This window comes from Triturus cristatus, chromosome 4_1 (assembly GCF_964204655.1).
Source record: "Triturus cristatus chromosome 4_1, aTriCri1.1, whole genome shotgun sequence".
Taxonomy (NCBI): domain Eukaryota; kingdom Metazoa; phylum Chordata; class Amphibia; order Caudata; family Salamandridae; genus Triturus; species Triturus cristatus.
This window is the reverse complement of record NC_140585.1, coordinates 293,330,536-293,356,224: the sequence shown is the minus strand read 5'-3', so window position 1 is coordinate 293,356,224 and position 25,689 is coordinate 293,330,536. Positions and strand designations below refer to the sequence as shown.

At 45.2% G+C, this 25,689-nt stretch overlaps 1 protein-coding gene across 10 annotated transcripts in view; it reads left to right on the top strand.

Moving 5' to 3' along the window:
• Nucleotides 1-629: 629 nt before the first annotated feature.
• Nucleotides 630-25,689, top strand: part of LOC146854316 (V-set domain-containing T-cell activation inhibitor 1-like) — a 144,743-nt gene continuing 119,683 nt past the window's right edge. For 2 of the 10 annotated variants that reach the window (XM_085652126.1, XM_085652120.1), the window contains exon 1: nucleotides 977-1,128. The gene's annotated coding sequence lies outside the window, so the exon portion shown is untranslated. Of the gene's footprint in view, nucleotides 1,129-25,689 lie in introns of all 10 variants that reach the window. The other 8 variants (XM_085652119.1, XM_085652123.1, XM_085652124.1 and 5 more) reach the window with 8 other exon arrangements.

Here is a 25,689-nt window from a genome sequence, read left to right as displayed (position 1 = left end):
ATGTCAACATGACGCCGGACCGCCCACCCCCTTCAGACTCTGAAGGGGGTGGGCAGTTCGACGTCATGCTGACTGACATGATTGTCAGTTCTCCCTCGGCGATCTGAACTTAAGTAAACTAAGTTCAGAGACGCCGAGGAAGCTGTCGGGCGGGGGGGGGGCAACGCCCCAAATAGACGCACCGCCACTGCCTTTACATGGCAGTCAGACCGCCATGTAAAGGCAGAGGGAAAGGGACATCGTAATCCCTATGGCGGTGCTTCCGCAGACACCGTTCCCATTGTTGGGGGTGTCGGTCAGTCCCTCCGCCCGCTGCGCTCTGACCAACGGTATCATTATGCAGCGGTCAGACCGCAGCCTCAGCTGGACTGCAATCCGCCCAACATCGTAATCAGGCCCTAGGTGTCACGGCTTCCTATCGTCTTTAAAATGAAAATCATCAGGAAGAGTGGAAGGAGGCGCCTGAAAGGAATAAAATCAGGTAACAAAGTAAGGTACATCTCCCTTTGAATGAACGACTTTGTTAGGCAAAATTAATGCTTTAAAGTGGCTGTCTTACTGGCCAGGCAGGGAGAGAGTGAGGGAGAGGGAGAGAGAGAGAGGGGCGGGGAGCGGGAGAGAGTTGAGGCAGGAGGAGTGGGGGGTTCCCAATGGGTGGAATGAGGAAGTGAAGTCAGGCTCTCAATTTAAGAAAAAGATAAATAGTCTGCGTCGCGCGTTTCTTCACTGAATTGTGAGAGGCGGGTTACTAAACAGACTTATAATTCACTTTAGCGTGATTATATTCCTACTGACTATAGTGTAAAGGGGTTTGTAAAACCACTTATCTTCGGTTTTAAAACTTCACGAGAATTCTGTCAGCAGAGACAGCTCCGCCCTCTGCTCCTGCGAGGAACTAGTTTCAGTCGTCGCTGCGCAGTGATCTCTCTGGGCGCGTGCAAGGATATTCACCTCACTTGCAATAGGAAGACAACTCACATTCTGCAGTTTAAAGTTTCCCGATAACGTCATACCGTGCAGTACTGCACAGACAGGAGGAGATCCCAGGGCGAATGTTCCAGAAATTCAAATATATAACCAAGTTCCAGTTTCAGCATAGCCACTGTTCAGGGACCCACAGCCTCCATGGTGAGTACGGTGTGCCTTTTTACAGTTACTTCGAATAACAAGCATTTGCAATGCAATCGGTCTCGCATTTGTGAGTTTGAGCTGTTGGCATTTTATATGGCAATGCCTTTTATTAATGTGTTTTGAAAGCCTGCAAGCAGCGCGTAAACACGCACTTTGTACTTATAGTTGTTGCTTACGGGTACCAAGGCTGGCAGTAACTGCGCCTCTTCTACTTCTTGTAAGCAATGACTACAAGCACAAAGTGCGTGTTTAGGTACCGCTTGCAGGTTTTCAAAACAGATAAAGAAAAGGTATTGTCATTGGAAAAAGCTAACCCAAACAAAACCCCTATGTTTCAACTACAAAGCAGGCTAGAGAGATGAGCCAGCTGAGGAGGCACAGAGGGGAGCAACACAGTAGTAGTTGGCGTCCCGGCTGGCAGGGGGTGGTGATAAGGGATAAGAAAGCATTGACAGGATAAGGGGAGCCCATCCAGGAAGATGGAGGCAACCAAAATGGTGATGAAAGAGGAGCCCCAAGGGCTCCGAGACTACCTAGGTATGGAAAGTGGAGCTGCACAGACACCGTAGGGTGATAAAAAGGAACTCCGGAGACAGGGAGGAGCCACAGCAGAAATCAGTGCTCCTGTGAATGATTGTAGGGGAGCGACAAATATTTGAGTGCCTCTCTGTGAATTATCGGTTACCCCATCCAGACATCTCACACAATAAAAATATGCCTAAAATAAGCCAGACAAATTGGTGTTGCAAATGCTTGTTAGCAGTGATGCAAGATCTACAAATTAAAAAAATTTATCTTGTTGTGAATAAACAGAATTGAAAATGTTCCAATTATGAGAATAATAGAATTTGAGTTGGGAAGACATTTTGGTCTTCAGAGTGCCTCAAAAATCCGCTTAAAGCACCCATTAACCTGTTATCTATCACTCTGACACTTGTCTCCCAACATCTCTCAGAAATCCTCTGTATGCAGATCTTACACGTTATTGCTCTTTAACACTGTCTTTTTACTCTCCCCTTTTGCATACATCACATTGCTCGCATCACCCACGTCACTGTTCTCTCTCTCTTTCTCCCTCCAGCCCTCTAAATATGCAACCCCTTTCCCTGAATGATGTACTGTTAGTATTTCGACAACTTGTATACTGTAATTACAGCTGCACATGTGTGACAACTGATCTATGCACATTGCCCAGAGGCTACAGTTTGAATGAACATGTGGTGAAATAATTTTATGACCCAGTGATAGGCAATGTGCGAAACTCTTACTGACTTCAGTGAAAGTAAAGTAAACTACTTAGCTAGGCCCCAGCACGATTTCCTTGGCAATGAGACACCGCTCCTTACCAAAGGCCATACGCCAGGCTTTTAAGAACTGTGTGGGGCAACACATCAAGTGCTGGCTACTGGTTTGCATAACCCCACAGAGACACAGCATAAAGTTGCACATAGAGGAGCTATTATTATGTTAGCATTTCGGTGTTGTTATGCAGACAGCAGCACTAAAATGCATTCATTACTCAAACCCCTGATGCTTTGTAGGGCAATAGTTCATGTGACAGAGGGATGAAGATGGGTCCGAAGTGAGTTGGGGGTCAGATCTACATTTTCTGAATAGCCTACTCTGTTCTTTTAGTTATATGTTTGGTCTAGCTTGCCTCCTCTTACATGTCCTACAAATCTTTCACCTTCGTCTGCCACATACTATGATAACTCAAGACACCATTGTGCAGTCAGTCATCCACATTAATTCACCCATTCATTCTTCATCCACAAGTCTAAGTAGAACTCATTCACACTCTCAAGTATCCATTCATCCATGCACTCACCCACCCTTTCATGCATCCATGCATACCTCATCTACTTTGGCAGTCACTCAACTATCCATTACACCATCCATCCATGAACTCTCTCCTCTATTCATCTATGCGCACCCATTAATACATTCACACAAACATTCACACGCCACCCCCAGAGATGCTCACATGTAAACCTTGTGAATCAATAAAAAAAAAACTTTGATTTAAACGGCAGGCTAATATGGTGTTTGTTAATACTTCCATTATTTTAATTGTTAATATGAATATCACCACCATCAATCACCCTTTGGGCTTGTATTGAAGTGCAGCTGTACTTTTTGTTTAGTCAAAGACCTTTTTTCGGCATCTAGCATGTCCAATTTTGGAAAGCGGCAACTAAGCAGAATACGCACCACTTGGCCATAATGTTTGCCAAGCTTTTTACAGGATTTGATAGCACAGAATGGAGAGCAGGGGTAGGAGACAAAGCCTAAAACCGACCGACCCTTCTCTCAGAGAGGGGCATTCTGAACACAAAGAAAGCTTTTCAGCAAAGGAGCTCAATGTACTACTGCATCCAATCTGTGAACGGCTTCTTTTTAATCAATCCAGGGGCCTAAGCAGCCCCTCAATATACAAGATGGAATACAGATTTCAGTGAGAGCGTTTTAGACGCTTAACTGTTTATATACGAGCGCTCCAGTTGCTTCAAGCCGAGTACATGCTAAATTTGAAACAGAAGAAATGGCCGAACACTGTGCATGCATCAGGATGGTAACCCGAGGACAGCCAATTAAAGGCAGTTCCACACTGTCTGCCAGGTTCGGAATTGATCGCGTGGTACGCTTGGCTTGATAACAATCATTCCTTGACCGTGCGGCGCCTACAGAGTTTGTTGCAGTGTGAAGTCTTACTAAACGAGCATTCCCAACCCGCTCCCGGCCTCGTATCAATACAGCGCGGCTGGGAGCATTTACCTAGGGCTGCTCTCGCGGTTGACACCTCCCTCCTGGGGGACTTCCGACGGTAGCTCTCCTCCTCCTGCACCGCGGCTTCGGCAGAGACGGGACTTCCTTCCTCCGCTCTGCGTCTCGATGACGTGGTTATGGGAGTCCCGGTTGCTAGGCAACCCTCTGGCTTTGTTCTTACTGCAACGCGGCTCCTCTCTGATCACGGACCCGGCCTCGGGCAGGCAGCTCGAGTAGCGACGGTGATTTTAAAAGTGAACACGCAGCAGTCCTGGAGATCGGGGGCCGGTGGTGATAAAATACCAGCCCTCAGTACTTCACTTCGGTCACGGACCGGTGGCGGTGATGCACGCAGCGCTCTCGGTGCTCCTGGAGAGTTGATAGGCGTGTAAGCCAGGCAGGCTGCATGACGGCACCAGCGACGTCCTGGGGGGCACATAATTACCCCCAGAGACAGCAGCGGAGCATGGAGGCATGAGGGGGGTGGCGAGATTCATCAGACTATGGGAGGGGAGTTATGGAGGGATGGGAAGAAAGTAGTCTGTGCAGTGAAGGGGCCAGTAGCCATGGAAGAATACCAATGACTGATATGGCTGTCATGGGGCGGGACTAACAAGCTTAAAGAGAATCGGAAGGCAGCATTTGTAACCTAAGCCAATAAAGAAGATGGGCTGGAGAGTGGGCGGAGCTTCCAGGAAGCTTCCACACTATAGTGTATACTGCATGCCTCCCAAAGCGATGGCAGCACATTCGTGCTGCAACACTAGGCGAGACCTAAAAATGAGGAGTGTAGCCTGGTTAGTAATATTGGAGGGGCTTCATATTTCACAACAATCGCGCTAATTAAAATAAATTATGTGAGAAGCAGTCAGGGGCTTAAGGAGCTATTGCGCTATCTTTATTTTGAAAGACTTTTCAATATTTCTTTTTTATATATTATACCTGGTCCCTGCAGGAAACAAGGGCTGCTTGGACACTCTAGCATTGACCAAGCCAATAGGTCTTGCTGATAGGAGTGTTGTACCACATATATATTCAGTGGTATTGGAGACACAAAATTTGTGGGTGGACAGCAACAGCCTTTTAGACTTTACAATGACCCAATACAAATCACCCGTTCACTGAGAACCGCAGGCTCCAATAAATGTACAAAATTGCGTAGTTCTGAAATAAAACAGTAAGAAAGGCAGGCATGTGGTCACAATTAGCAAGTATGCTTTACTGCTATTTACATTCACTAGGTAATTAGACCAAATGTGAAGAAAACATGTTGATGAACCTTGGGTTTGCCGGATGAGCATTTTGCACTCTGACTGTTTCAGAATAGGTCTGCTATTTGCGATGGGACGTATTTATTAATTGGTTACATCCCAAATTATCCACTCACAGGGGATCACTAAATGATCTGCCTAATGAATATTAATAAAGCAGGGTACAATTTGTGATCCTCTGTGACTGGCTGTGAATGAAGGGATGAGGCCTGCAGAGGACAGCAGACTTAAACCTCTGAATTTGCATTTCCAAATGGGAAATGTGAGGAGGGGGTGCTGAAGGTTGCGATGGGGGTTGCATGGCGGGGTAAGGTCAATACATTACAAGTCATATCTCTTTACTAATGAAGCAAATTTGAGAGATAAAGGAGCTTATTTGCAAGCCCCTTGCGCCACTGTTGTGTCACTTTTTATATGTCGCACCAGCAGCGCAAGGGGCTTGTAAATAAGCCCCGAATTCTATACAGCAGGTACTCGGACAACTGAATGTATTTGAGTGAACTGCCTCTTGTGTCATGGGAGGATTAAAGGGGGCTGTTCTTCATTGGTTTCATCTCCCTAACACTGAAATCGCACACCCCAGCCTTTTCAGGGGCTACATCAGATGGAAGGAAACTGCCCTCTATTTAAATTATCCTTTGAAAGTTTTCTTTGCTTTTACTACTACGTTTCAAGACTCTCACACAGTCGGGTTCCTCGGTAGTAAACCTTTACATACTGTACGCAGACCCCTTCAAAAGAGTTTGTACAAGGCTGCCAGCTTTTAGTCAGATTATCTCCCTGAGGAGTGACCCAGCATTTAAAGAAACCATACCCAATTCGACTACGTATGGTGGCTCGATTTTAAATATATATATTCCCAACCAGATTCCAATAAATCGCACTCTCAGGATTCGAAGAAAGGATAATTTTATTGCTCAAAGTTAGGATAATTTTATTGCTCAAAGTTAGAATAATTTTATTGCGCAAAGTTACGCGTTTCGAAATAAAACTTCCTTGATCAAGGAAGTTTTCTTTGGAAACACGTAACTTTGCGTAATAAAATTATCCTAACTTTGAGCAATAAAATTCTTCGAATCCTGAGTGCGATTTATTGGAATCCGGTTGGGAATAGTAACGCCAGTTCAGCTCTACCGGCATCTCGAGCCACCGAACCACTGGCGGATTTCCCAGGAGGAGCTCCCGGGATTGTGAGATTGTGAGAGATAGATATATATATATATATATATATATATATATATATATATATTCGGTATACAGTTGAAAGGTCCTTATAGGGACCAAATTATGTTCATTGCATCACGTTAAGTTTACTTTGTGTAGAAGAAAGCTCAAACAATTATTTCGGAAGACTTTATGTTGGAATTCTGCATGTCAAAATTTCTCAGAACAGGTCCAAAAATAGACATTGTACAACAAATTCAAAGTCACGTTTGGGACCATACTGTGTGTTTGGCTGAGGGGAAGTTTTGCTTTTTTTTCCTGCGTGGAAAGGCAAATGAAGTTCAGAGTAACCTTTTAGCCAAATGTCGATACTTTATAACAAAGCTTTCAACACTTTGCAGCCTGTTTGTCTTTTATTCCCCCATACACAGGAGACTGAATCAGAAAGTCGCCTTTTGAAGTTGAATGAAGGAGGTGTCTTTGAACACATTTCAACAGTGGCCACTTTAAACATATGCAGAATTTCAGTTAAAATCTTGTAACAAAACTAGCAAATATGCCTCTTGCCAGGAAGATTCAAGCCAAAATATTGAGCATTCAATGGAAATAATGAGTGAAGATGTGGAGGACTAACTCAAGGCCATCATGCAAATTTATTTGCAAGTGACATTTGGATATTTTCGTATAAATGGTCATCTTTGGGGCATAGTGATTGCTACCAAGAGCAGTAGTGCCCTGGTTTGGCAGATCATATACTGACATCACTGTTTTAAAACCTAGGTATGCTTGGTGTGTTAGGATTTATGTGTGCTATGGAAGCTCCAAGGAATACATGTTCTTTCTGTGATAACGTGGACAATATTGGTATGGAGAGCGTGGGTGGGCAGGGGTTATTGTTGCCCTGGAGTCTTTGAGGACACGGTTTACCCAAAGTTGAAATAATTAAGAGATGTGCCTTTTAATTGCTTGCAGAAGCTTGACTGAAGATGCTCTTTATGTGATGACATGGAATGGATTGAGTCATGGAGGGGTTACTGATTCACCATGCCATTGTGAAACACCATTTTCCATATTTTAAGGAATAGTGCATTATAGATACAACCGAATGCCTTCTTGTCTTCGGCGCTTCAGGGCTTCATTTATTTAACCACCTCTTTGTGGTACTGTGCATACTGCACTTAAGCTGGTGATTTATGTCTTGTGTGCGGAATAGCATACATCTAGTTCACTATGCGCAGGGTCGGGGACGACCAAATTATGCAGCAGGATTGACTAAGTTATGTGCCAATAAAAGGCAAATTAAACTGCCCAATACAATACATTTTGTGATAGTATTTCTTTATAATTTTACAATTCTTTTCACCTGTTAACACTGTCTAGGAAAAGGTTTTGGCTCGTTAATACCAGTTTACACAGCCGAATACAGTAATAAGCAACTGAAAAATGACCGGTCAGCCTTTGCATGAGGCCTTCCACTGCATGGCAACACAGGTTGCTGTGTCTATAGTAACTTTTGATCCGTTTGTGCTAGAGACAAAAATGCTTCTTTTCTTAAAATCTGCAGATTATGCAGCAGATGATGGATTATGGGGCAAAAGCACCAAATCCGAAATTATGCTGAAAACACTACAGAATATGGTAATTCCAGAGTCACTATGAGTGAATATTACATGTATGTAAACATGAAACGCTTGGGGAGCGTGAAGACAGAGATCGGGCAGCAGGAAGAGAGATAATCTATTTATATCAATCATCACCCAGCATTTTATAAAGTCAATCATTGTGGAACTCTTAGGGAGGAATTACCATAAATTCTAAACAAATAATTCTTTTATAATGGAATTAGTCTTCGTTTTAATATATTTTAGTGTGAGGGTAGTTCTAATTGATTTTAGACATCTTGTGTATTACACATCCTTTGGGAACATAGTGGAATAAAGAACATCTGATTATGTTTGCAATTATTATATCATGAAATCGCAATTAGGTAACTGGATAGCTTGGCGGACCCTTGAGTGAGGTTTTATCTATCATACAATTTATTTGTAGTACCAATTCAATTGACTCTTTTTTTTTTTTCTACATTGTTACGCTTGATGTGTTCGCCCTATGGCTATCGCAATGCCATTTTAATTCTATATTTCGCATTGATGGATTATGAATTGTTGTTTAGTCTTGTATTATACTTTTATTACATACATTTTAATTAGATCAAATAAAGTTATATTGAATTGAAATTGAAAATTGAGAGAAAATTGTATTTGCCTTTTGATCAGCTTTGAAGTAAAGATATTTGTTTTGGGAGGGGGCACTGGGATAATGAAAATGTTGAGAAATACCAACAATACGGTTTAAGTAATGCAATTATCTCACTTTTGCCAAATTCTGATTACGTAGGGATCAGATGAGCGAGACTATATACCGGTACTACATTTTTGATTAAAAACAGAAAAGGCCTGGCTGGTTTAGACAGGAAGGGGGCAAGCATTGTTGATGCCGACATTCAAACCGGAGCTGAGTTGAGGATGGTATGACGAAAGTTCAGTTTCTACATATTTCTCAACCTTTCAATGCCTCAATAGCTGTGGCAGTTTTATGTTTCCTGTCTGTGAATTTTAGAGGTTGAAAAATGGACCAGATGAGCCAGATTGAGATCTCTAGAAAACAAAGGTGTTTATGTACTCACCATGAAATTCAGCAGAGACTACAACAGCTAGTCTTCATCGCACAGAGAAGAGTCACTGCACTGGCTCATCTATACAAGCCTCCCTCACTAACAGAGTGGGTGACTCTGTGCCAGGCTGCATTTAGCACAAAAAGAGCGCAGCATCAGTACAAGCGTCCTTTAAATATAGATCAAGTGCATCATCCTTAGCAATTGTGCAAGCTTCCATAAAATCCAGAATAAGCACAGCATGGGCAGTATTGGTGTAAGCGTCCATATTTGTCCTCAGATTTATGGGTCAAATTGATTTCAGGTCACATAGTCTGTGTCTGATGCCAAGCGCTATCATGTTCTGGGGCAAAGTTCATGCTAAGTAAATTTGCCTTAAATAAAACACTCTAATCTAACCCTTCAATAATTAGAAAAAAAAACAATAATCGTAAATGTCATAAAGAGATGCCCTTCCAGTGACTGAATTGCGCATGGTGAAACGGTAAAATCTGGGATCAATTTTGTCTTCCCTAACGTTGTGATCGCAAGCATATACTGAATTTCAACAAGCCTCACTTTTGTCTTATTTTTCAGGTGAAGCCTGTCTTGGGGGTCTGTGTTCCCTCTAGTCCAAATCTTTCTCGGTGCCCTCAGGGTGCCACTTCAAGCGAGGCCAGATAATTTCTGGAAGGTTACAGGACAAAGGAGGGCAGAGTCCGGGAGTGGCCTCCGTGACATCACCTACATTCTTTGACCATTAGATTAGTCACAGATACCTCGAGGGAGGTCAGCAGGTCCAGTGCAGGGCCAGGATAGGTAGCGCTTTCCCATGCTAATGGCCCTGTGAATCATGGAGGTGAGAGGGAAACTTATTTTGTCCCCTCGTCCCCCCCACCCATGTCCCCCGTGTGCCCCCCCACTCTAAAATCTGGAGGGGGGATAAATCCCCCACGTTTCCCACACTTCCTATGCCCATAAATATATTTGTTGTAAAATGTTGATGTTGTATTTTCCTACGCCGCATAGCTGAGCTTGTGCGCAGCTATGCTGTAAAGCGCTTTTCTGTTCCCACCGGAGGCAGGGTGGACATGGGCTCCATTTCCTGAATTGTAAATTTGAATTAAATGAACTAAAACTTACCTGAGAGTCTAGTAGTTCTTGCAACATATGGTGACAAACTTTTGGAGCCCATACCGGCCTCATTTTACCCATTGCTAAACCTACAAAGGATCCAGCTCATGGAGGGTGTCTTTACTGCCGTTGGCAATTGAGGCTTTTTGTCTTAAGCCTAATTGGGTGAGTGGTGGAGACTCTTTGCTCCGCACAGTGGCGTCGCACATCTTGACTCTGTACCTCGCACAGCACCACTCCAGGAGCGTGACTTCACTTGAGCCTGCACGTGAGTTTAGACCGCACCCTCTCGCGCTTGCCCCGCACTAGCGGCCCGATTAAATTGGGAAGAGATTTCAGAGGAATCTATGTTGTGGTTGTGGTTCTGGTCACTTCACCGTGCACAACATGCTCTGTGGACATATTGGAAGTTTTGTGTGAACAGTTTCACAATTCTTTTTGTCTGGATTTTAATGTAACTGTATTTCTGCAGCAGCCATATTTAACGGAGAAACATTTCCACATAAATTAAGTGCTGTGAACACTCACAGTTTGTTTTCTGGACTTTAATGTGAGTTGTAAGTGTAACCCTGCACATGTTAAACAACCTACTTTCATCTATGACACCAGTTTGGTTTTACTTTTGTTGGCAACAAGATCATTCATTACGTGATCATTTTAAGATCCTGTTCAAATAATTTAGTCCCGATTTCTACAACCATAGCAACTAGCAATTTTACCAGCTTTCGCTATCCCTTCAAAATCCTGGCCAGCCAGCAATTAAATGGAATGCCTGGTTAAGATCTATTGAAAACTTTTCAATTGCAGTTGACTGTGACAGATTTGATCCTAAAAGTAAAGCAGCAATTTTGTTCAGTCAACCAGGCCACGAAGGCCAGCAAATATTTGACAACTTTCCCAAGCCATTGCTCCTGGTTGTCAATCCGGGGTGTAGGAATAAGTTTGTGGACTAACCTAGTGTGTTTTTGAAGGATTAAATTTGTTTTTAGAGTAAACAAACAGCTGATAAAAGTGTGGAAGAATTCCAATCAGCATTGAGGCCCTTAGCATCAACATGCAAATTCGGAGCATCAGTTGACACTTACATAAGAGATCAATTTGTTTATAGCTGTTTTGTGAAGAAGATACATAAATGTTTGCTCAATTGCAGAGACTCCACTTTGTCAGAAGTTATTGATCAGGCTAAAAGCATTGAACAGTCAATAGTTTTGAGTCGTTTGATGTTTAATGAGCACTCCAATCATTCTTCTACGCTTGTTCATTCATTAGGAACTGGTTAACTTATTGATGCCATAGATAATAAGGATAAGAACTTTTAAAGGAGTAAAACGTAATAATAACCTTTTCTGGTTTATGTGTTGGTCTAAATTGCATGCAAGAAAAATTCACATTGTCCTGCTCTAGGTAATCTCTGCACCAAATGTAAACAAGCATTTGCAATGCAATAGGTCTCGCATTTGTGAGAGTTTAAGCTAACAGCAAAAGCACTGTTACCGAGTATCATACCCTGTCTTTATCTGAGAAGCCAGTACTCTAATTTGCAATCCCACTCTCTTTGTGGGAGAGATCTTTATTGTTTTGTTTTGGTGCCATCCTGTGGTACAGCTTCTGAATTTCGCAGGTGCTGGTGGCTCCTCGGGGTTACCGGGTCTAGTTTGTCCCTGTGATGGATCATCTGGCCAGACCATAATGCACTTTATGCTCTTTTGCCAATTTTATGAAACTTATTTTATCTTATTTATTGTGTCTATTTTCATATCAATAAGTTTACATAAGTGCAGGGATGCTGTGTTTTTCCTTCAACCTTTAAATGGTCATGATGTCTGTTTAAATGTTCGTGCATTTCTCAAAGCAGTCATGAACAGTGCTTAATTTGCAACAGTGGTTTCCAGTGCTCAGCCCTGGCACTTAATTTTCAACCCCCACGCTTTTTATGAGCACCAGTTAAGGACATTTATAACACGAGAGATTTAAGATATTTTCCCAGAATCATTGGATTTTGAGCTGAGACTCAAACCTAGTTCCCCAGCTTTGAAGTCGGCAGCTCTGGCCGTACCACCACATCCTTTCCCCACTTTCATTGTTAGTAGTTGGTTCTGTTTTAGGCGGCACTAACAGGAGAAATGGGATGGTGCAGGCTATCTACTGACGAGAGCCCCAGCACTTATATTTTTTTACAAATTAACCACTGGTGGTGAGGGCTCTAAAGTAGATGCATGGCTAGGTGCAATAAGATGGCTATACTGATTTTGGGGACACGAGAAATATGTATAGTGTATTTGATTAATTGTTTTATTGTCGTCTTTTAAGCAGATTTATATTTTGTGTATGATTTTTTTGTGATTTTTTTTAATGAACCTTTTCATGTCCATTTTCTGTGGTGATTAATGAAATTTGATTTTGAATTTCCGGCTGGACCCAGAATCCAAGGTGCAGTAAAGCAGAGGTGCCAAAACCACCACTCCAAGGGCCCAGCCATGGGAAGACATTGCATTGTGGGTGAAACTGACTAGTTAATGTTCCAATTACTTACTGGTAATTCCATTACTTTGAGTCCATTTGTCCTACCACCAGTCACTGCAGCAAGGGAGTGGACGAGGAAGTAATGAGTGTTTTGGGGTGGCTGGGATGGGAGAGCAGCATTCAATGCATGCTCTCTGGCAAACCGCTTGGACACAAGCTCTTAGCTGTCTGTTGGTGCTATAAAAAACGGAAAGTTCACAAATAACGTTAGCAAAGTTCACATTTTATGAAAAGTTGTGGGTGAAAATTCTTGCAAGAGATGTTTTATGCAAAAGATTTTTCTGTGGTAACCTTTCTTTGCAGTAACATTTGCGCTGTAAAAGTGGTTTTGCTGTTTTTTTCTGCCGGCACCCTTCCCTACAGGTGTTCGTTGGAAAGTTTGTATTTGGGTTCACTCCCTTGTATTTGGGCCTAGACCCAGCGCGCACAGTTTAAGGTCCATGCATCTGTGGTGGGTTGTGAACCTTAGGCAGGGAGGTGCTTTGTCCCGGAGTTTTCTATTAATGCAGTGGGCTGGTGATGTGACTGTATTTTAGCGCCGAGAGGGGACAGGCGCCTGTCCGGCTTGGCCCTGCTGCACTCAGTCACACAGGCCTCGACAGCCCCTAGGGGCCTAGAGTCACCCAGATTTCAGGGTTAAACGTGCACCTGCTGCACAGAGGGCTGCTCTATAGGGGCGGTTTTAGGGCATTGTTCATCGAGGTGACGACTTCAGTGCTTTAAATGGGCTGGTACTCGCCGGTACGGAGTACCGGCACTTCCGATTTTTTTTTTTACATTAGTACCGGCACTTCTCTGTAGCCAGGGAGAGTGACGGTACCCTGGTCGGCGGCACGGCAGGCTCAGGTTAGTTTTCTCCTCCAGTGCAGGGCAGTAATTAACTCGGCTGAAGCAGCCTTTGCAGATTTGCTGGCAAAGATTCCAGTAGCGCCCATGTGAATGTCCCCAAACTACAGGGGGGTGAGAGGGTTTGTGCCACGCTGTGATTAACAGGACAGGGTCTCTAGACAGACCCTGCACTGTCAATCAGGTGCGCAGCGACCATTCGGGTGAAAGTGCCATCATGACTTTCATTTTGTGTAATGAGTTAATCTGTGTTTTTTTTTTTTTGACAAACACATTTCTCGTGTGTTTTATTTAGTATGTGCTGCAACTGGTACAGAATAATTATGCAGGATCATATTTTGCCCTTAGCCCCGCCCACTTGCCACACCTCTATTATAATTGTTACCTGCACTTATTTTTCCCCATTTAAAGCACTGGGTGACGTCAATCATGATGTATACGTTTCTCTTCAGAGCGAGTTTGGGCTCAACTGTACTTTCCTCACCAGCCCTCATTCTAAAGAAACCAGGCTATTTAGCTCATTCATTTCTCCCTCTCGAAGCGCACAGCTCGCTGTCGTAGCTCCCATGTGTCTCTCTTTCTGCTTTGAATATGTTTGTTTCAGTCTTGTTACCTCAGAGCTGGCCACAATGAGTTAAAGCCAGACCTGCCTGGATTGATTTCATGTTGAACTGTGTGCTTTGGGGTTCTCTCTTCTGCCCTGTTTGTTTGCATGTTTTTCGCCGCTCCTTTCTGTTCCCACGATAGAGAGAGTCTGTTGCTAACAGCCAGCATGAGCAGACTCGCTTCTTTCATCTCCTCCTTCCTGTAGTCATGAGAGAGAAGCTGCCATTACTGCTTCGTATCATTTCCACCACAATTAATTACGTAACGGAGGACGTTGCGCCGCGTACTTTATATAGGCAATGTCGACATTAAAAATTTATAATTTGTACTGAGATTTAAAAACATGGGTTTATCCTTCTTTTCTTTATTAGATTTACAGTAGAGAGAAGTTTGGTGCTCTGATTCTGTCAACAAATTCTTCTGAAGAAGAGCATTCAATTACTGACACTGTCTCTTTCCTATAACTCCTCAAGGCCTCGTCACTGGTAGGAAGCGCTACGTAAATGTAATTACAAAAGACTCAAGTGAGGGAGGGCGCTCTCGTGTGATTAAGCGCAGCCCACAGCTTTTATGGCCTTCAATTACCTCTGCTGGAGCCTGGAGTTTCGAGACTCCTTTGACCCCTGGGAGGAGGAATACTGCCCTGATGTCAGCTGAAAGTGGGGGGGGGGGGTTGCAATCCTCTTTTAGGCTGTTGAGATGCTGGAGCTCCGAAGTGACTCCTAACTGAACCAAGTAACCTGGTGGGAGGGGTGAGGGACGAGAGCCCAAGGCAGAAGGAGAGAGGGGCTGCAATGCTTCGTGCCAGCTACTGCGCTGAAGCTGAATTAACAGGGAGAAATGAATTTGGCAGCTTTAGTGATGCTACAAACTGAGCGCGCTGGTGTGCCTCACTGCTGATCACACAAAGCAGGGGCTGGTACGGTGGTCTCCTGAAGCCATGTACTCGAGAGGAGAGGGCGTGGAAACCTTCAGAATAGCAGGCAGACCACCAGGAAATGACCGACCCCAGAAAGGTTTGAAGGGCGAGGCCCGCAGGACAAAGAGCAGAACCGAGCACTGCAGTTTACCTGATGCGAGAATAAAAATAACCTGATGCGAGAATAAAAATAAAACACAAGTGGGGCAAGGGTGTTGTGAATGTGAAGGAGATAACAGTGTGAAGCCCAATTTACAGAAAGTGTTGTAGGGAAGGCAAGCTCAGAGCAAAAATGCTCTGCAAATGAAAAGGGAAGCTTTGCCAGAAACAAGCAGGAAATCAAGAGAAAACAAGCGAATAAACAAGCCGAGGTGACAAGAAGGGCTGGGCGAGAAGGGAGGGGGGAATGCCAGCATCAAAGGAGCCTGAAGCTGACGAAAAGGGAGGGGGGAGAAGGGAGGAGGGAGCGCGAGCAGCAGCTGTGCACGTGCACGTCATCGTGCACTCAAGATTTAGGCCTGCCAAATCATGTGGGTAGCACTTTTGAAAGCCCACTTACAAAATGTCTCAAAGAGACAGCTTGCGCTGTCTCAGCGAGACCTAAAAAGAGACAGCTTGCGCTGTCTCAGCGAGACCTAAAAAGTGGATAATTTCCACAGTGTTTGTAAGTCTAGTAAAACCCCATGTGAAGGTACACTGAATTGAATTGAGTGAGAGTGAGAGCACTGTGGATTTATCCAACATGATTTTGACCCTGGAGTATTTGATTCAATTTCCACTAAGAAAGTGAAAGATCCCATATGTGAAGTCAGTTTGGGTTCTGTATTCTCAATTGACATGATATGTGATTCAGGTGCACCTATTTTGATTATTTTAGATAGCTTTTTGATGAACATTGGGGATCTGATATTGTCCTGAAATCTCCTGATATACATCCCAAGGCATATGGTGATCTAGGCATCGATATGGTTGAAATTCTTTTTTTTTTATAGATGGTGTTACTTGCCTTGGTAGTAGAACAAAGACAAAGATTATCGTGTCAATTAAGGGGAGAAACGTTGTAGGTAGGCCCTTGCCAAATTAGGTCTCATATTAGTTCCAGGTGCTGATCCACTGGTCAGAATAGCGGATATACCCATATCTATAGTTAACATCGACAAAGTTACCGTTGTTGATATTGTGAAGAGATTTTGTGATATTTTGAATGACATGAATGGTTTAATTATCAAATATATTTACAAGATCAAGGTCAAGAAAAACTGCCATCCCTATTCCTCTTAGCATAAGACCAGAGCTAAAAAGTCTATTAGAGAAGTTAGCTAAATATGTTAGAAAGATGGTGAAATTTGTTTTTGCGCAGAGCTTCACAGTCTCAACAAAAATATTGTAGTTGATTGCCACACCCTTCCCAAAATTTTGGATTTATCAGCTAATACTGGTGAATCGAAATTCTTTACCTTGTTGGATCACCAAAATCCAATAGATGAGACTTTGCAATATTTAACATATGCTATGACATTTGGATCCTATACATTTTGCAGACTTCCATCTGCTTCAAGTGTTTTTCAGTGTCTTATGGACACCATCTTGGAGGGTGTGGTTGGGGTGCAGGCTTCCCAAGATGTTCAAATATTTGCAAAGTCTTTACAAGATCACCATGCTATTCATGAAATAGTTTTTATCAACTTTAAAGAGTATGGCATCATTCTTCCCATTGATAAATGCAAGTGTTTGGTCCAACATATTGATTATTTAGGCCATTCCATTAGTGCTAGCATTATCTCTCCCAAACAGTGGCGTAACACAGGCCCCCGCACCACGGTGCGGGGTGCCCCCAAGCCCCAGGGGGAACCCTCAGCACAGTGCTATGACTGGAGAGCTCCTAATTTAATCTAGGGTTTTGTTACGCCAGTGCTCCCAAATACTCTTTGGTCGAAGCCATTGAAGATTCCCAACCGTCAAGAGAAAAGTATATGCTTTGCTCTTTCCTTGGGCTTAGTGAATAATATTCACATTTTGTGCAAGGCTATGCGTTTATTGTACAACCACTGAGGAACTTGCTTAAGAAAGGAGTGAGGTATATGTGGTCTGATTCTGTTCAAGAAGCCTTTTAGAAAGTCAAGAATGTCATTATTTCAGCTCCAGCATTATCGCCGTTTGTTGCTGGCAGAAAATGTGCCATTACAGTAGATGCCAGTCAAATTGGTGCAGGGGCTATTTTTTTTACAATATTCTCGTGATAAGGAAACCACTATTGCTTTTGCCTCTCGTGCACTCAATGATGCTGAATCTAATTACAGTTTTTTTGAATGGGAGGAATTGGCCTGCTATTGGGCAGTGGAGAGAATTAGGATATTTATTTGGGGCTCTCACTTTGATCTTTTCACTGATCACAAATCCTCTTACTACACCTGCTTAATGGTAATGGGTCAGGTAAACTCCCTCACGGTTGGGTATCCAAGACGTCCGCATCCTTCCCCGGGGGATATCCGACCATTCTCCGATTTTGCTGGGTTTGGGCCCCCCACCTCACGGTGCACGCCAAATGTGGCGTTTCAATGCGTGGTTCCTGCAGGACAAGACGCTCCGTAAGGAAGTGGGGACCGCGCTGGCACTCTACTTTGGCGACAACGACGGATCGGTCTCCTCGGCGGGCACCCTCTGGGAGGCTTGTAAGCCCACGGTTAGGGGGGTTGCTAAGGCACAGGTGGTGAAACACCGCCGGGCGCAGCTGCAGCGGCTCACGGCCTGCGAGGCTCAGGCGCTACGCCTGGAACAATCCGTCTCTCACTCTGGCGACCCGGCCGAGACCCGGCAGCTACGGCTCCTACGCGAGGAGATTCGTCAGCGGTCGCTTGACGCAGCTAAGCTTCTTTGGCAATCCTCGGTGGCGCGGGTATACGGCTGGGGCGACAAAAATGGGGCGCTTCTGCACCGGCTGGCCACTTACCCCAGGGCATCACGCCTCATCCCGGCGGTGACCGACTCGGGTGGCGCGCTTCAGTCTTCGTCCGTGGCTATAGCGGACGCTTTCGCTCAGTACTACTCCCAACTCTACCGGGCACGGACATCGGATCTGTCTTTGGCCTCCATGCTCGCCGCTGGTGCCCTAAGCCTTCCCCGGCTGGGGCCGAGTGATTGGGAGAGCCTGGAGGCTCCCATCTCCCCTGAGGAGATCGGAGACGCGATAGGGCGCACGTCCGCCGGGAAGACCCCTGGCCCGGACGGGTTCCCACAGGAGTTTTATGCCACCTACAAGGAGCATTTGGTTCCACGGCTGGGTGCCCTGTACGCGGAGGCGGTTGAGAGAGGCTCCTTCCCCCCGGAGGCCGACATTGCCACAATTGTGGTCCTGCCTAAATCCACTCCGCCGCCCAGTGACAGGTCGGCCTACCGGCCGATCTCTCTGATCAATACCGATATCAAACTATATGCCGCGGTCCTGGCCCAGCGGCTCCGGCCCTTCCTGTCGCGTCTGGTGCACCCGGACCAATGCGCCTTCATGCCGGATCGAGGCACTCGCCACTGCCTCAGCCGCCTCCATGTGGCCCTGGCGCACCGCCACCGCCTATCTCCATACCTCACTCTCCTGCTGGCGGACTTCGAGAAAGCCTTCGATTCGGTGGGGTGGCCTTACCTGTTCGATGTCTTGGCTCATATGGGTTTCGGTCCCAAGTTTGTTGGGATGGTGCGGGTTCTGTACGCGCGCCCTCGCGCCAGAGTGTTGGTTAATGGGGCACTGTCAGGAGCGTTCCGGATCGGCCGGGGCACACGGCAGGGGTGCCCGCTCTCACCCCTCCTCTTCGCGCTCGCAATGGAGCCCCTTGCCGCCCTCATCAGAGCGGATCCTCTCATTCGGGGATGGGGGTGGCCGGGCCTCGAGGAGGACAGGATCGCCCTCTATGCGGACGACGTCCTGCTGTACCTTGGTGACCCAGCGCGCTCGGGTCCTCGGGCTCTCCACATCTTGGGCCGCTTTGCCCGCGCCTCTGGCCTCTGCCTCAACTCGCACAAGTCGGTCCTCGTGCCTCTTCACCCCTCCCGCGAATGCTTCGATTGGCAGACCACGATTCCCCTCCGCCGATTGTCTTTCAAATACTTGGGCATCTGGGTCTCCCTCCTCCCGGAACTGAGCTGGGCACTCAACGTGGCCCCTTTGGTCAAAAAAGCCAAAGCGGACCTCACTCGGTGGCACTCGCTCCCGCTGAACCCGCTGGGGCGCGTGGCGCTCTACAAAATGATGATCCTCCCTCGGTTCCTGTATGTACTGCAGAACACCCCGGTGTCCTTTCCGAGGTCGTGGTTTCGCGAGTTGGACGGGATGGCCACCAGGTTCCTCTGGGGTGGTGGAAGGCCAAGGCTGGCCTTGCCGATCTGCCGCCTCCCCACCTTTGACGGGGGGCTTGGTATGACCAACCTCTACCTTTATTACCTGGCCACCCGGCTTCTGGTCATCCATGACTGGTTCGGGGGGGGGGCTGGTCCGATCCGGCCTACAGGGTAGAGCTGGAAGCCCTGGGTCTCTCCAGCGTTCAGGACCGCATGTACGGCGCCCCTGTTCCTACCCCCTGCCCCGACATCACTAGGGCGGTTTTCCTGGCTTGGCGGGCAGCGCTCCGCCACACCGGGTGGACCGGGACGTTGACGCGCGCCACCCCTCTCTGGCATGGGACATGGTTACGGGAGGTTGTGGGGCTGGAGGGCTTCGGACCGTGGGATTTGCTCGGTATCTCCCAGCTGGGGGACGTGTGGCGAGGGGGGCGCATGTGCTCATACTCTGAACTGCAGGCGCGCTTTTCCCTCCACTCATCCCAATTCTACAGGTACCTCCAATTGCGACACGCCATACGGGTACACACCCCTTTGGACATCCGGCTGCCGGACCATAGCCCCCCAGAAGCTCAGGTTCTGATGGGTAACCTAGGAAAGGGAGGCATATCCAGAATATATCGTTCCCTTGTTAACAATACCCCTGTGCCCCAGGAGGGTCTGAAGGAGCGATGGGAGGAATGGGTAGGTCCCTTGGACGAGATCGACTGGCGGGACGCCCTTATGGCCCCCAGGCTGGTGACGGCCTCCGCCAAGCTGAGGCTCATTCAAATCTATTATCTGCATACGGCATACCTTACACCAGCGCGCATGCGCCGTGTGGGTCTTTCCCCTGACGCAGCCTGTCCCCGTTGTAGCTTTGACCAGGCCGACTTCATCCATATGGTATGGTCATGCCCAGAACTGGAGGGGTACTGGCGTAGCATTGAAACTGACTTGACAGATGTCCTGGGGTGGGAGGTGCCGCACGACCCCAAACACATCCTATTGGGTATCACTGATGGCCTGGACGGCACCCGTGCTGAAAAAGTGTTCCTTATGACAGCGCTAATGGTGGCAAAACGGGACATTGCGGCAGCCTGGAAACAGCCGCAGCCGCCCAGCCTGTCCAGGTGGAGCGCGGGAGTGGACTGGTGTGCGGCGCAGGAGCGGACTCTTTACCAAGCTCGGGGCTGCCACAAAAAATATCGTAGGGTGTGGGGGAAATGGTTAGGAAATGTAATGTGATCTGGTGGGGCGGGGTGGGGGCGGGGTGGTCCGGGGGGGGGCTGAGAGGGGGAATGATTCCCAGGTGGGACTACTGTATATTGTTGGTCTGAAAGGCTCACTGTTTTTGTTGCAAAAAACAATAAAAACTTGTTTATCAAAAAAAAAACTCCCTCACGGTTGGTCAGATTGCTACAAGAATTCAACTTTACTGTTCACTATATACCTGGAGGGAAAAACATCAGAGCTGATTGCCTGTCAATGTGACCTGTTGTGGATGAGCATGTGAACACTACTCAAGAGAATGAATGTGTAATTGCTCTGGTAGAAGACATACTTGGAGACAAAGACACCATCATGCACAAGCAAGGGTTAGAGGCTTCCCAGCAAGGTCCCATGTTACAATCTGTGTTCAGCTTTATGAGTGATGGATAGCCCAAAGAAAGAAATGTTGAAGTCATAATAAGACCTTTCGTTCAGGTTTCAGAAGAGCTATCTAGGTTTGTATTCTCCCATCTGCTGAACATTTAAGAGTTAGTTGCACCTATAAAAATCTCAAGCAATATTACTGATGACCGACCATGGCTATTCAAATTTCCAAGTATCTTGATGCTTAAACTACTTGTTTAGTTTCTGACAAACATTGGAAAGTTCATGAATCTCCAATACACTTAGTTTTGTTACCAGAAGAAGCTTGGCAGAAACTATGCTGGTCCATTTGACCTTTTGCATAGTGACAAAAGGTATATGATGGTACGGATAGATTACTTCTCAAAATGGGTGTACTTTGATTTTACTTCAGTGCATAATACTGATTCTATTGTTAAATTCTTGGAAAATATTTTTGATTCTGAAGGAGAGCCTAAAGAAATTGTTACAGATAATGGCACTCATTTTACTTCAGTATGTATGAAGATGTTCATTAACAGCTTTCATATAACAGACTTCAAGGTAGCTCTCTATGCACCTTGTTCCAATGGTCTGGTAGAACGCATGAATAACTTTTTAAAAGAAGGTAATCACACGGCTATGGCTATGGGTTTTGAAGTTGAGACCTTTCTGAAGGAATAAATCTTGTCATACCTTGTAGTGCCACATAGTATATCTGGGATGTCACCATTCACGATGCCGTGTAAAAGGTTTCTGAGGTTATCAGTTTGTCCCAATTGGGTGAGAGAAATAAGCAAAAGGAAAGTGCCAAATGGCCAGTGATTGCCGCGTGTTTCTTCTAGAGTCGAAGCATTACTTAGGCATGTAAAAGAGCCTTTTGACAAAAACACAGCGTCAAGGAACTGATATTGAATGTGGGTGATTGGGTTTTAATTAAGAAGCCCACCAGACACAGGAAAGGTGAATCAAAGTTTTCTGAGCCGGTATGTATTGAAAAGTTGTCTAAAGGCTCTGTGCTGATTAATAGCAGAAGCTGGTGAAGCAGAAAGGATTTGGTTAAGGTTGCCCTCAAACAAGAGGTCAAAATTCAAGTTGTCAGAGGCTGTGAGGAGCATAATTCCTGAATTTATACCTCTTGGTGGGATAAATCAAATGTACATTCACTTTCAAGAAAGGGGGGAGTAAAATTCGTCTCCCAGGGTATCATGTCATTATGATGTTAGTTTGGATGGGTCATTAAATGCAGAAAGGGAGGTCACTGTTCAGACCATATTTACTGTGACCAACGAAAAAGGACTACATAATTTCTCCAGACTTCAGATAGTGAATGTGGGAAACAACCTTTACAACGCAGTATTTACATCGCACTACCTTTACAACGCAACATCGTTTACATCGCATGCAATTACAACGCAGCCATTACATCACATGTCACCACAATGCATGTCATTACAACACATGTCACTATAATGCATGCCATTACAACGTAATATAAGGTAAGTATTGGGGAATAGTAATTTTTACCCCTACACTATCCAACACTTACACTACTATTGCACTCACTGGAGTGTAAATAGTCATTTTTACCCCTACACTATCCCACACGTACCGTACTGTTGCACTCACTAGAGTGGGAATAGTAATTTTTACCCCTACACTAGCCAACACTTACCCTACTGTTGCACTCACTAGAGTGGGAATAGTAATTTTTACCCCTACACTATCCAACATTTACCCTACTGTTGCCCTAAAAGTAATATGCGCTGTAATGGTATGCGATGAAATGGTATACGTTGTAATGGAATGCGTTGTAAAAGTAGTTTCTAAAAATGTGCTGTGTTGGCATGCGAAGTAAAATCATGAGTTGTAATGGATGTTGCGATGTAAAAACTGCGTTGTAAAGACATGTGTAAATGTTTGCATTGTAACATCATACATTCAGTGAATGTGTGTGCCATTTATGCAACTGCTGTAAAAGGTTCTTTGGCCATTATTGTTTGTTGGCCCTGTAATGAATGTTTGCCACATCTCTTCTATTGAACGTTGCTTCCCCCATTGGGCAACAGCGGCGTCTCACTTGTACGTTTAATGGCGCTGCCTTTCACATAGATATACAGGACCTTGACTGGTTGTTTCCCAATGTTTAAAGTTGATCAGTCCCTGCAGGCCCTACATCCTGCCGCATATTGCCCTTCAGATAAACAGTACCTGCAAGTGCTGGTATACTGACCAAACGCTCCTCATGCAGTCACGATCCGACTCGTGTCGGCAGGCACGCCATCACTGCTTGGCTTGCGGCGGTTCTGCAGATTTTCAATTCCTTGAACGATGTACATATATATGTATGTTTTTGTTTTGTTAATTTTTGGGTTTTTTCCTGAAAAGCGGCGAGGTGTTGTACCACTCATATATTTACTATAACATGTTGATGCTGTATTTCCCTACGATGTATCAGTTCAGCTGAGCTCATGCTCAGCTATTCTGTAAAGCGATTTTCTGTAAGTTTTTATTGTTTGTTTTGAGTTCCATGCCCCATGCTGCCTCCATGAGAGACCTGTTTTAGATCGAGTCCTTAGACTGTGGTTTGCACTGGAGGCAGGCTGCACGTGGGCTCTGTTTCCTGAATTCTAAATTTTCATTACATGAACTGCGACTTACCTGAGAGTCTAGTAGCTCTTGCAACATAGATCTATTGGCTTTGCTTATTTCTTCTAGCCATGGCATACAGTAGAGTGGCTTAGAGTACTGTGGCTTGGAGTAGAGTATAGTTGTGTGGCGTGAAGTGGAATGGCGTGGCATAGAGTGGAGTGGCTTGGCGTAAAGTAGTCTGGTGTAAATTAGAGTGGCATAGAGCGGTGTTTTGTGGAGTGGCATAGAGTGGCAATGTGTGGAGTGGCATAGAGAGCATAGTAGGTCTTGCAACAGAGAGCTATTGGCTTTGCTCATGTCTTTTAGCCACAGCCTAGAGAATAGAGTGGCTTAAGGTAGTGTGGCTTGGAGTGGAGTAGAGTGGTGTGATGTGAAGTGGAATGGCTAGGAGTGGAGCAGCTTGGGGTTAAAGTGGTCTGTATTGGAGTGGCATGGAGTGGAGTTGTTTGGAGTGGCGTAGCGTGGCATTGTGTGGAGTGGCATAGAGTAGAGTGCCACAGAGAGGAGCACAGTGGAGCAAACTGGCATAGCATAGAGTACAGAAGGGTGGCATAGAGTGAAGTGGCATAGAGTAGTACAGTTGTGGGTAGAAGTACCTTAAACAATAAACTAAACTTAAAATCAACTCAAAGGTATGAGGCAAAAAAGGGATGAATGTCTGAAAGGCAAAAAAAAATTGGGAAGCGGCTGCAAGCATTATGGAGGCCTATAAATGTGGTCAAGAATTTATATATGAGAATGGCTTAATCAAACACACATACACTGTAATTTTAGTTGTACGAGTTAGCTATAAGATGCTGGTGTAGATTAACAATATCCGTAAATGCGCTTTGAAACCAAACAAATGGAAAAAACGAGCATGGCAACTGTGAAGGAAGTGACCCACTTAGGGCCAGCCGGGTCACCTCGGACCACCTCTCAGCCTTCCATGCCAAATGAAGAGTCGGAGAGACAGTGGAGAATATGCACCAATACTTGTTTATTGTAAGCGCTCAGGGCGGGGCTCCGTCTGCCCAGTCTCGAGAGAGTGCTACAGAGGCAACTTAGGAACAGTAAGCATAAAGATACATTATATGCATTGCATGGTCGACTAGTACACGCCCATAGTGGAATTTTCCCAACAGATGTGGGTGAACAATGTAGAGACAGAAAAAGGCCCCCCCATCTTGTTTCTTGCACAGCTGAAAACATTTTCAAGGCCATTTCACCCTGGGCTGCAATCACACTACCAGACAGGTGGGAGAGACTCTAACGAGGAGAAAGCTATGCACTGGTACAAACAGTTATTCATTACAGAAACAAAACTTAGGAAAGGGCATTTTTGGAAACAGACGGGATTTGTTTCGAACAGCATACAAAATGGTGCCTAAAAGTGAAAATTAAGTACCGAATGTTAACTTATACATGGCATAAAAGATAAGATCCACGAGTATATTCTAACAAACCCTCCTTTTAGCATGAGCTAAAGACATTTTCTGTTGAGAAAGTAGTGGGAACTGGTACATAGTCAGGGGTAACTGGAACATCAGCATTACTTGATACAGCATCATAATTAGTCGCACGATCAAGATGGAACTGGGGGCACTTATTACTGTTGACGTCTGATATGGAAACAACATGGAGAGATGTGTCATCAAAAATTCCCTTGTCTATATTCATAAGATCATCAATATCATTCTGTAACATCATAGTGGCATTTGAAACAGAGGCAGATATCTTTTTGGGTGTTACAGCAGTGACACAGTAGGAACAATAAAGTGGGAGACAATGTATGAGAACACAACAGACTATTAAAACTGCAATGAGATAAACTATTTCCTTCAGAATCCAACCCCAAATACCGAAGAAAGACCCAACTCCAATTTCCACTCTCCATGCCCTTAAGATTATCAGTGATATCCATAATATGTTGTGTTATGTTCTGTTCTAAATTCTCTATACCCATAACGCACTGGCCGCCAATTAATGCACAAACACCACCACACTTGGCCAGTATAAAATCTACTGCATATCTAGTCTGTTCCGAATACACCTGCATGCTTTCTAACTGGGTAGTAATATCTCTCAAAGCTGCCACTGTGATGTTGGAAGACATCTGCAAT